The following is a 12,830-nucleotide window of genomic DNA, read 5'->3' as shown; positions in this document are numbered from 1 at the left end:
TCCTGTGTTTTGTTCTGCAGAGTGAAGAAACTGGTAGCTTTTGCCTGTGGTGTTTGTGGCATCTTTTCACCCCCCGACCCTTTTGATAATCATGTTACAAGCCGAGGAACTGGTTTTTTCTCCTATAGGCCTGTGTCTCCCTCTTTTTGAGACACAGACATTTTTGAGAGTATAATGAAAGCTACAGACCCTCTCCTGAAAAATAGATATATTCATGTAATTCATCTACACCACTTCAGAGAGTTCCTTTGTCCCTATATTTGCTAAACATCTCTTGACCATAAGTTAAGACCTCTCTTGGAGAGAAGATGTATCATTAAAGGGTTTTAAGAAAGGAAGAAGCTAATCACTGCAGTTGTGTGGTAGAAGCTGGATTTGGAAGCAGACGGAGTGAGGCCAAGACTAAAGGCAAGGACACCACCCATGAGGACACAGCAAAAGTCCGAAGGTCAAATTAACAAGAGTCTGAACTAAAGCAGCATACGTTGAAAAGGAGAGGTGACTATTTTTTATTTTTTTTTAAGATGGGGTTTCACAAGAAAAAAAAAAAAAAAAAAAAAAAAAAAAAAAAAAAAGATGGGGTTTCACCATGATGGCCAGGCTGGTTTTAAACTTCTGGTCTCAGGTGATCCACCCACCTTGGCCTCCCAAAGTGCTAGGATTGTAGTCATGAGCCACCGCACCCAGCCGAGAGGTGACTATTGAAGAGAAAGTTGATACAGGTGTTTGTGATGGAGGGTGTGGAGGGTGTAGAAGAGAGCCTGAGGGAGAGGATGGGGTTTGGGAATCCTCCTTTATCTTCACTTATCATGGTGGCGGCTGTGGACAGTAGAGTAAGCTCTAAGCTGCAGAACGTGTAGGTGTCTACCATGCCAACTCCCCGCAAGTACAGCAACCACAAATTTCTAATCTGGTGAATGTGTATGATCAATAATGTTAAACAATGAAAATAATCACAGAATAAATTTATTAAAAGTTCTAGTCCTCTGGAAGTACCCTCCGTAATAAATCTCCTGTGTCAACCTTTTTTAAAAAAGCAAGACTAGGAACAATTTCTCAGAAAGTATCATTTTATATTACAACAGAAATCTATTCTTTTCATAATGTTAGTTGAAGTAGCCACCTAGAAACAATCAATTTTAGCAGAACATAGAGTACGTCTGCAAAGATTTATCACCAATATAGATTTCCTTTTTTAACTTAATGACTCACCAGCAAAAACCTTTAGAATTGGAAGGCTCTGTACTTTGTGAGATTGCCAAAGTTAGTCACTGATTTATTCCCCTAAGTGTAATTTGAAAGAGGCTGCTGTGTAAATCTGAATACTGTAAACATGCACCATGAATCTTTTAAAATCTAGTTTTCCTATTAATGGTGCCTAGATGCTTAAGAGTAGAATCACAAATTGGGAGGGGGAAGGGAGCCCTCTGGGACCTTTTCTGTGCTAAACTTTTGTGCTACAATTTCTACTGAACCTGCATTTATAGGATCAGCCCCAGATTCAGCAAGAATGGAAGCAGAGAACTGGATCCTTAGGCAGAGAACTGGATCCTTAGGATCCTTTTCAACCACAATAAAGACTGATGTCTTTAGGTTGGGTAAATAAATACTCCTGAAATTATTGCATTTATCACAGAAAAGGGACCCTGAAAAGTCATTCCTGAGTTAAATATATAATAACTACGAACCATAATAAGTGTTCTGAAGGAAATGTGCATAGTACTGTGATCATGTCTTTTTTCCTGTGATAATGTCTACCAGTGGGATTGACTTGGTCTATCCCACTGGTAGTTATTATTATTTTTTTTTCCAGACAGGGTCTGGCTCTGGCACCCAGGCTGGAGTGAAATCCACTCAGGCTGGATTTCAGCTCACTGCAGCCTCCAACTCCAGGGTTCAATCGATCCTCCCACCTCAGCCGCCCGAGTAGCTGGGATTGCCAGTGTATGCCACCATGCCTGACTAGTTTTGTATGTTTTGTAGAGACAGGGTCTTGCCATGTTGCCCAGGCTGGTCTTGAACTCCTGGACTCAAAAGATCCTCCTGCCTTGACCTCCCAAAGTGCTGGGATTACAGGTATGAGCCACTGTGCCCAGCCAGAGGAGTTTTCTTGAAATGACTCTTTCCCTTATCTAATACTGCACAACAAACTACCCTAAAACATAATAGCTCAAAATAACAACCTTAAAGAAGAGAAGAGATATAGAGAAGAACCACTTTATTTGCCTACAATTTTGTAATTCGGGTTGGGCTCAGATGGTCAGTTTCTCTGGTCTTGTCAGTGGTCACTTGAGGCTGCATCCAGCTAGCACTTAGGCTAGGCCACAGCTGGGATTCTCTCATGTAATCTTTCCATTTGGTCTCTACAGCAGGATAAGCAGACCTTTGATATGTTGGCTCAAGCCTTCCAAGAGCACAAAAACAGAAGCTGCCAGCTTAGGCTTGGGCTTGGAACTGACACAGCATTATATCTGCTGAATTCCTCTGGTTAAAGCAGTCGAGGACCAACCTAGAGTCCAGAAGAGGGGACTGTCACACCAGGGCATTAACACTGGAAGATGGAATTCATCAGGGGCCACCTTGTAACAAGCTATTAGAGTGACCTTAGGCAGGAATCTGGAAGATGAGTAAGAGTTAACTGGGCAAAGAGGGGGGAAGAATGTTCCAGGCAGGGCAGTAGTATATGCAAAGCAGTTATGGCAGAGGAGCCCCATGTGTTTCTAAGCAACTGAAAGAAAGCCAAGTTCTCTGGAGCACAGAGATCAAGGGAACAGTGGCTACAGGCAGGAAGGGGCCAGACCATGTGGTGCCACTGCATTCTTTTTTTTTTGAGGCGGAGTTTCGCTCTTGTTACCCAGGCTGGAGTGCAATGGCGCGATCTCGGCTCACCGCAACCTCCGCCTCCTGGGTTCAAGCAATTCTCCTACCTCATCCTCCCGAGTAGCTGGGACTACAGGTGTGCACCACCATGCCCAGCTAATTTTTGTATTTTTTAGTAGAGACGGGGTTTCACCTTGTTGATCAGGATGGTCTTGATCTCTTGACCTCGTGATCCACCCGCCTCGGCCTCCCAAAGTGCTGGAATTACAGGCGTGAGCCACCGCGCCCGGCTAACCACTGCATTCTTTAGGAGACTTCCAGAGGCAAGTGGTAGAATCCCAATGCAAACTGACTCAAGCAAAAATATAAACAAACCAAAAAAAAATAAACAAAAATAAAAAGAGAAAGAGAATTTATATACTTATGTTTCTGGAAAGTCCAGGGCCCAGTTGGTTCACTTCAGGTATCACTGTATTCAGGCTTCAAATGACATCTCCAGGAATTTATCTCCCTCCATCTCTCTCTCTCTCTTTTTTCTTTTCTTTTACTTGAGACAAAGTCTCACTCTGTTGCCCAGGCTGGAGTGCGGTGGTGGCACAATCTTGGCTCACTGCAACCTCTGCCTCCTGGTTCAAGTGATTCTCCTGCCTCAGCCTCCAGAGTAGCCAGGATTACAGATCCCCACCACAACGCCCAGCTAATTTCTGTAATTTTTAGTAAAGACAGGGTTTCACCATGTTGGCCAGGCTGGTCTCGAACTCCTGACCTCAGGTAATCCACCCACCTCGGCCTCCCAAAGTGCTGGGATTACAGGCATGAACCACTGTACCTGGCCTCTATTTTATATTTTGAAATTTTTTTTGAGACAGGGTCTCACTCTGTTTCCTAGGCTGGAATAGAGTAGGACAATCATAGCTCACTGCAGCCTCTAACTCCTGGGCTCAAATGAGCCACCTCAGCCTCTTAAATAATTGGGACTACAGGTGTGTGCCACTATACCAGGCTAATATTTTATTTTTTTAGAGACAGGGTCTCACTATGCTGCTGCGCCTGGTTGCAACTCCTGAGCTCAGACAATCCTCCCACTTTGGCCTCCCAAAGCACTGGGATTACAGGCATTGAACCACCACACCCAGTAGTCTCACCTTTCTAAGATCCTTTAGTGATTCCCTGTGGTCCACAGGACCCTTCTTCTCCCATGGAGTCCATCACCATCCTGTCCTCGTCTCCCTTCCCACCTTTGTCTTCCTCCCTTCTTCCCCTCCCTTCCTCGCCCCAGTTACACCTGAAGGCTCTGTGCTCTTTCCAGCTTCTAGGCCTTTTATTTATTTATTTATTTATTTATTAATAGAGACGGGGTTTCACCATGTTGGCCAGGACGGTCTCAATCTCTTGACCTCATGATCCACCCGCCTCGGCCTCCCAAAGTGCTGGGATTACAGGCGTGAGCCACCACGTCCAGCAAGGCCTTTTAATATTCTGTTTCCTTGTCCTGGTATGCCCTTCTTCAGTTTTCCTTTTATCAGTACAGAATAGTAATTGGGTCAGATCTTCATTCAAATCCTAACTCCTCTGCTTGCTAGCCAGGATGTCAGGCAAGTTACTTAACCTCTAGAGCTTTATTTTCCTCATCTGGAAATGGAGATAATAACCACCACAATCTCTGAGACTTAGTGTAAAACTTGTTTCATTTTTGAGACAGGGTCTCACTCTGTTGCCCAGGGTGGAGTGCCGTGGCACCATCACAGTTCACTGCAGCCTCAGTCTCCCCAGGCTCAGGTGATCCTCCCACCTCAGCCTCCTTAGTAGCTGGGACTACAGGCATGTACCACCACACCTGGCTAACTTTTGTACTTTTTTCAGAGCCTGGATTTTGCCATGTTGCCCAGGGTGGTCTTGAACTCCTAAGCTCAAGGGATCCTCCCACCTTGGCCTCCCAAAGTGCTGGGGTTATAGGCATGAGCCACCATGCCCTGCCTAGTGTAAAGATTGACTGAGAAAGCAAATGTAAAATCATTAGTGAAATGTCTGGCATACAGCAAAGGCCCACTTATTGCCAGCTATTGCTGCATTCAAAATTCAAGAGTCATGTTAAATCATTGCTCTCTTGACTTCTATGGTTGGCTGAATGATGATTCCCCAAAGATGTCCACATCCTGATCCCTGAAGCCTGTTGACATGTTATTTTACATGGTAAAAGGACTTTGCAGATGTGATTAGGACTCGTAAGACAGGTGAGTAGCCAGGATTATCAAGGTGGGTCTGATGTAATCATAAGGGGTCCTTGTAAAAGGCAGGCAGGAAGGGAGAGGAGGAGGTGATGTGATGATGGAAGCAGAGGTGGGAGTGATGCAGCCACGTGCCAAAGAATGCCAGTCACTTCTAGAAGCTGGGAGGAAGGATTCTCCTCTGGAGCCTTCAGAAGGAACTGGCTCTGTCAGTGCACTGATTTTAGCCCTTAAGACTCATTTCTAACTTCTGACCTCCAGAACTATAAGAGAATAAATTTGTGTTGAATGAAGCCACAAAATTTGTGGTAATCTTTTACAGCAGTAATAGAAATGAATATAACTTCCTAGAGATGGGTTGAGCCCATAGCATTTACATGCAGATAGACAATTTTTCATTCATTTTTCTCACCCGTTAGGTGTTTGTTTTTTTTCCTGGAGATGGAATCTGGCTCTGGCATGATCTTGGCTCACTGCAACCTCTGTCTCCCAGGTTCAAGCGATTCTTCTGCCTCAGCCTCCTAAGTAGCTAGGACTACAGGCGTGCATCACCACACCTGGTTAATTTTTGTGTTTTTACTAGAGACGGGGTTTCTCCCCATCTATTGGCCAAGCTGGTCTCAAACTCCTGACCTTGTGATTCACCTGCCTTGGCCTCGCAAAGTGCTGGGATTACAGGTGTGAGCCACTGGGCCCAGCCGTGTTTAATTTTTAATTAATTTTTTTTTTTTAATACAGAATCATCTGCTCTAAAAATGTTTTAATTTTTTATTTAAAGAAAAAAATATATATTTTGAGGCAGGGTCTTACTGTCACCCAGGCTGGAGTGCAGTGGCATAATCACAGCTCAATGCACCCAGTGAACTGCCAAGAGCTGCTACTTCTATTAATATTTGAAACCACCTTGACCTCTTGGGCTCAAGGGATCTTTCTGCCTCAGCCTCCTAAGTAGCTGGGACTATAGGCATGTGCCAACACACCTGGATAATTTTTGTATTTTTTGTAGAGACAAGGTCTAGCCATGTTGCTCAGACTGGTTTCGAACTCTGGGGCTCAAATGGTCCTCTCACCTCGGCCTCCCAAAGTTTGGGGATTACAGATGTGAGCCACCATGCCCAGCCAGGGTGTGTTTAAAGAGCTGCTTCTCTTTTTCGGTATTTTAAACCCCCCTTTTTTTTTTTTTTTGAGATAGATAGGGTCTCTCTCTAGACCCCAGGCTAGAGTACAGTGGCATGATTTTGGCTCACTGCAACCTCTGCTTCCCAGGTTCAAGCAATCCTCCTGCCTCAGCCTCCTGAATAGCTGGGACTACAGGCACTGCCACCATGTCTGACTAATTTTTGTATTTTTTTGTAGAGACAGGGTCTCACTATGGTACCCAGGCTGGTCTCGAATTCCTGAGCTCAAGTGATTCCCCCACCTGGGCCTCCCAAAGCATTGGGATTACAGATATGAGCTACCATGCCCCGTCAAGAGCTGCTGCTTTTTATTAATATTTGAAACCACCTCTTTTTTTTTTTTTAATTTCACGGATCATAGGAAACAATGAAACCACCTCCTAGTTCCACTTCCACGTACCTAGCACAATGCCTGGCACCTTCTCAAATTCCAATAAATACTGGATGAAGGAAAGTTTATGATCTCAACTGTGATTTCTGTTTGGATTCAGTTCATGTAAAAATGGAGGAACCAGCCATGAATTCTCAAATTTAAGTTTCAGTCTGTGGCAAGCACAGGTCTGGGAGAGGCATCAGGGGAAACCATTGAAAACATGTCTGGAGATTATTGTGAAAAAAGAGAAGTGCCTATAATTGAAAGAGTGCCTGGCCCCAGAATATTTTGTATAATGAAAATGTTATAGGGTTCTGGTCTCTGCTTCTTGGAGATAAAATGGAGCTAGAAAAGATCCAGAGGACACTAAAAATAATTAAGGGCAGAAGTAATCATGTAAAATTTTTAAAAAGCCATTGCAAAAAGTTCATCTTAAACTCATGAAGAATAGCATGATTTTCTCAAATCCTGAAAAAAATCAAAAAAGGCAACATTCCTTGAAGCCTGACCATCCTTCCAACAAAAATAAAAGGAAGTAGCTCTATGTATAGCATGTGCTAAAATATACAATCCATTACTCCAAGAGGCGGTGGCTACAGAAAGTAAACACTACCATACAGGGCTGGGCTCAGGGTCAAGCCAGCCAGGCAGTTGCTCGAGGTGCCTCACAGAGCCGCAAATAAAGTATAATGTGGTTGGTGTTTGTTAACTCACATTTCCACATACGGCTTCTTACAATTTTACATCTATAAAATTTCCCTGGCACTGTTGAAACAAATATGACTGTGAGTAGAATTTAAAGAAAAGAGGCTAGGCATGGTAGCTCATGCCTATAATCCCAGCACTTTAGCAGGCCGAGGCGGGAGGATCGCCTGAGGTCAGGAGTTCAAAACCAGCCTGGTCAACATGGTGAAACCCCATTTCTACTAAAAGTACAAAAATTGGCCGGGCATGGTGGATCATGCCTGTAGTTCAAACACTTTGGAGGCCAAGGTGGGCAGATCACCTGAGGTTGGGAGTTCAAGACCAGCCTGACCAACATGGTGAAACCCCGTCTTAAAAAAAAAAAATGTACAAAAATTAGTTGGGCATGGTGGCCGCTACTCAGGAGGCTGAGGCAAGAGAATCGCTTGAATCCAGGAGGCAGAGCCAAGATTATGCCATTGTACTGCAGCCTGGAAGACAAGAGGGAAACTCCGTCTCAAAAAAAAAAAAAAAAAGAATTTAAAGAAAGGAAAAACAAAGATCTCATCATGTGAATTCATCTGCTTTGGAATATTTCTGAATTGTACACATAAGCAGCCTCATCAACTAAAGCTCTGAATTGAACAATGAATGGACGGCCTTGGTGCTGTTTACCAGAAGCAGCAAGTGATTTATTAACTGCATTTTAATCTCTTTAATATACCTAACAAAAAGTTATCTTGTTCCAAACAAAATCACAAAAGGAAGCTAGATAGAGAACAAGAACCACAGAGAAATGGGAATTATTGTGCAAGGTTTTTTTTTTCAGATCATTAAACTTTACATTGGTTAGTGGAAGTAAGAGAGCAAATTAATCTTAAGTTAATAATTGTATTGACAATATGTCATTTAATACACTTTGCATTTAGAAATGTTGAACAACTACTTAAGATTTCTTAAATATTATTATACTGAGGGGCTCCCATTCTGGGGAACTGATTTTCTCAAATATATATATATTTCTTTTTTTTTTTTTTTTTGAGATGAAGACTCACTCTGCTGCCCAGGCTGGAGTACAGTGGCACAATCTCGGCTCACTGCAACCTCCACCTCCTGGGTTCAAGCGATTCTCCTGCCTCAGCCTCCTGAGTAGCTGGAACCACAGGTGCATGCCACCATGCCTTCCTGATTTTTTGTATTTTTAGTAGAGATGGGGTTTCACCGTGTTAGCCAGGATGGTCTTGATCTCCTGATCTTGTGATCTACCCACCTCAGCCTCCCAAAGTGCTGGGATTACAGGCATGAGCCACCGAACCCAGCTAATTATATCTTAATTATTTAGGAAAGAGTTGTGAAAGTCTATACCAAGTTATAAATAGCAATTTAGACTTTAGTTTTAAGATAGCTTGGGATAATAATTCTTGAGCAAGCCAGCCCACCAGGTTATGAATAAAGGAGCTAGAGGGAGGCCAGGCATGGTGGCTCACGCCTATAATCCAAGCACTTTGGAGGCCAAGGCGGGAAGATCACCTGAGGTTGGGAGTTCAAGACTAGCCTGACCAACATGGTGAAATCCCGTTTTTTTTTAAAAAAAAAAAAGGAGCTAGAGGGTAAGAAAGTTCTTTAAAACTTGTCACTGCTGTGATCATGTACTATGGGCCATGGCCTGCTCCAGCCTTCCTGCCCCTGATGTGTTGATTATGAAATTGCTTGGCTGTCCAGATCTAGAAACAGAAAACCTGTGTTCTGCTCTATTAAAATGACCCTTCCCACTGGGCAGTTGGGAAATGGTCCCTAGTCCTGGCATGCCTGGTGTGTGTGAGCCACTTAGCTCCCATCGTGCCTGATTCACCAGAAGGGCACATCTCTCATGCCAGGTGTTCTGCAGGCCTCCGATGCAAGGACTAGAGCCTAACCTTGAATTCTGGCGGACAGGCTGTCAAAACCGGCTCCACCAACCCTTGCACTGGGTTCTGACTCTCAGCAGACCTCTTCCCCTGAAACTGACCCTATTTCTAATCATCTCTCTTATGGATTAGGTCCTCCTATTTCAATACCTTGGAGAACCACAAAGAAAGCAGAAAAACAGGGTTCCTGGCTCCAAGTTGCCTCCTTCATCCTCCAGATGTAGAGGCTTGCATTATCAGCTTGAGTCATCCTGCTCGCCTTTTCAGATTGCTCCACCCAGTGCCTTGCTCTTACTCACCCCTCCCCTTCCCAGCCCGTGGGGATTTCCAACATGGTATTCACCCGGGGTTTTGCTTTTTACTATAAATTTTATATTATATATAAACAATATATATATGCACATACTACTTTTAGTATATTTTAAATATATTACCATACACACATGTATCTATAACCTCAAAAATTGCACTATGAGTTATATTATAATTATGGGTTAAACTACTTTTTGACATAGTTTAAATGAAACAGTGATTGCCTCTCATTCATTAACCCATAGTAAAATTTTCAAAAGACAAAGCACGTGGTAGGAATGTGAAATGGTTCAGTCACTTGCGAAAACAGTTTGGTAGTTCCTCACGAACATGACCAAGCAATTTCACTCGTAAGTATGCTCAGAAGAAACCAGAACATGCATCCACACAAAATCTTGTACACAAATGTTCACAGCAGCATTATTCATAATAGCCAAAAATGGAAATATCCCAAATGTTCATTAATTGATAAATGGACAAATAAAATGTGGTAAACTCCTACAATGGAATGTTATATCCATACAATATAATGTATAGCCATCCAGTGGCATTCATACATCCATACAGAGGAATGTTATATAAAAAAGAATAAAGTGCTAATATATGCAACAACATAGTTGAACCTTGAAAACATTATGCTAAGTGAACAAAACCAGCTACAAAAAAAACACCTATTAGGTAGGTGTGTAATCCCTTCCAAGATGCAGGAATTACAGGTGTGCTGTGGTTATGTACCTGTAATCCCTGCAACTAGGAAAGCCAAGGAGTTTGAGTCCAGCCTGGGCAACATAGAAGAACTTGCATCTCTAAAACAGACAAACTTTTAAAACCCAGCATACTGTATGATTCTACTTATATGAAATTTCCAGGAAAAAAAATCTGTAGAGACAGAGTTTCATCATTGTTTGAGGGGTGGGAGTGATGAATAAGGAGTAACTGTTTCTTTTGGGAGTGATGAAAATGTTCTAAAATTAGATTGTGGTGATGGCTGCGCACCTTTGTGAATATACTAAAATCATCTGAGTTGCACAGTTTAAATGAATAAATTATATAGTATATGAATTATATCTCAACAAAGCTGTTTAATAAAAAGATGTTTTGTTTATGCCTATTAAAAATTGTGTTTATACTTTGCTTTTACATGGCATTTAAAGAATATATTTTTAAAAAGCTTGGGACAAGCATCATGGCTCATGCCTGTAATCCCAGAACTTTGGGAGGCCAAGGTGGGCGGATTGCCTGAGGTCAGGAGTTCGAGACCAGCCTGGGCGACATAGTGAAACTCCCTCTCTACTTAAAAAAAAAATACAAAAAAAAATTAGCTGGGTGCAGTGATGCCTGCCTGTAATCCCAGTCACTAGGGAGGCTGATCCTGGAGAATTGCTTGAACCCAGAAGGCAGAGGCTGCAGTGAGCCAAGATGGTGCCACCTTACTCCATTCTGGGCGACACAGTGAGACTCTTGTCTGAAAAAAAAAAAAAAGTTTGATTACACAGAAATAATTCATTCTCATTATTTTAAAACATAACATGTTACAGATAAAGTTAAATTCTCCTTTGATAAGCAAGTCTAATCCTTTACCCTCCCCCCAAAATGAACAGCTCTTCATTCTTCCAGGCTGTTTCCTTATAGAAATATATATTTTTTATTTTTATGTATGGATTTTTTCATTTTTATTTTATTTTATCATACTGTTTTTAAATCTATATCTTGCTTTTTTCACACTTGAGAGCTTTCCATGCCAGTCCATGTAGATATGTCTTATTCTTTTTTTTTTTAAGACGAAGTTTCACTCTTGTTGCCGAGGCTAGAGTTCAGTGGCACAATCTCAGCTCACTGCAACCTCCACCTCCTAGGTTCAAGCAATTCTGCCTCAGCCTCCCAAGTAGCTGGGATTACAGGCACCCGCCACCACGCCCAGCTAATTTTTGTTTTTTTAGTAGAGATGGGGTTTCACCAGGTCGGCCAGGCTGGTCTCAAACTCCTGACCACAGGTGATCCGCCCTCACAAAGCGCTGGGATTACAGTCGTGAGCCACCGCGCCCAGCCAGTTATGCCTTATTCTTTTAAATTGTTGTATAGTATCCCTTAACATGGATAGACCCAAGTTTACTTAGCATTCTCTTATTGATGAGCATTTACATTGTTTCCGCTTTCTCGTTTTGCAACCAATGCAGAGATAAATATCCTTGCACATGTCTCTTGGTGCATATGTCCGAACATCTCTTCATACTAAACACTGAGAAGTAAGGTAGCTGGGTCATATCCTAGATATACTTCAATTTTACAAGTACCACCAAGTTGCTGCAGAAGTGCCTGTAACAGTTTATTCTCCCTCTGGCAGTGAATGAGGCTACCTATTTCCTGTACCTTGATATGTGTGTGGATATATGTGGATTCTTATTTTCATAATTGCTAATAAAATTGAATATTTATTTATTTATTTAGAGACAAGAGTCTTGCTCTGTCACCCAGGCTGGAGTGTAGTGGCACGATCTCAGCTCACTGCAACCTCCGCCTCCCAGGTTCAAGCGATTCTCCTGCCTCAGGCTCCCGAGTAGTTGGGATTACAGGTGCCCACCACCAAGCCCAGCTAATTTTTGTATTTTTAGTACAAAAATACATGGGGTTTCACCATGTTGGCCAGGCTGGTCTCAAACTCCTGACCACAGGTGATCTGCCCACCTCAGTATTCCAAAGTGCTGGGATTACAGGCATGAGCCACTGCACCCAACATGAACATCTATTTATAGAATTACATTTTCATATTGTTTGTCCCTTTTTTTCTATGTAGTGTTTGCCTTTTTTTATCTTTAGTAGTCTGTATACGTGTTTTATGTGATGAAAATATCTATATCCACATATACCTACATATAAAATATTTCACACCTACTCATTACTTTATGGTTTTTCCTTTTTTTGTTTTATTTAAGGCTTTCTCTACCTCCAGGATCACAAACATAGGATTTTAGTGTGAGGTAGGAATTTAGTTTTATTTTCCAAATGACTAGACAATTATCTTGATGCTATTTAATGAATACTTGACATTTTCTCTACTGTTTTGAAATACTTTTTTTCATACAGTAAATTCCCATATAAATAGCAAATCTTAAACTTATATAGAAGTGGATCTGAAACCAAGAGAAGGAGGAAGTCCATGAGGAGAGAATTGGAATTGGCTCCCTGAACTGTCTACACATGGGAATTTCCAGCACAGGAAAGCAGGGGACTTTCTAAAGCAGGAACTGTACTTTTTAGCATCAGGCAAATAAACTGGCAGCTAAATACTCCATGCCATAATAATGTTAAATAATTTCACAATTGATTA

General features: G+C 42.1%; 1 long non-coding RNA gene across 3 annotated transcripts in view; it reads left to right on the top strand.

Annotated features, from left to right (window-relative positions):
* Window positions 1-12,830, top strand: part of LOC135268347 (uncharacterized) — a 47,138-nt gene that overhangs the window by 27,343 nt on the left and 6,965 nt on the right. The gene's annotated exons all lie outside the window — the stretch shown is intronic.

The sequence above is a fragment of the Aotus nancymaae genome, unplaced genomic scaffold, assembly GCF_030222135.1.
Source record: "Aotus nancymaae isolate 86718 unplaced genomic scaffold, 86718_ANA_hifiasm-v0.15.2.pri h1tg000040l, whole genome shotgun sequence".
Taxonomy (NCBI): Eukaryota; Metazoa; Chordata; class Mammalia; order Primates; family Aotidae; genus Aotus; species Aotus nancymaae.
The sequence above is the reverse complement of the archived record's forward strand: the minus strand, read 5'-3'. Positions and strand labels throughout refer to the sequence as shown.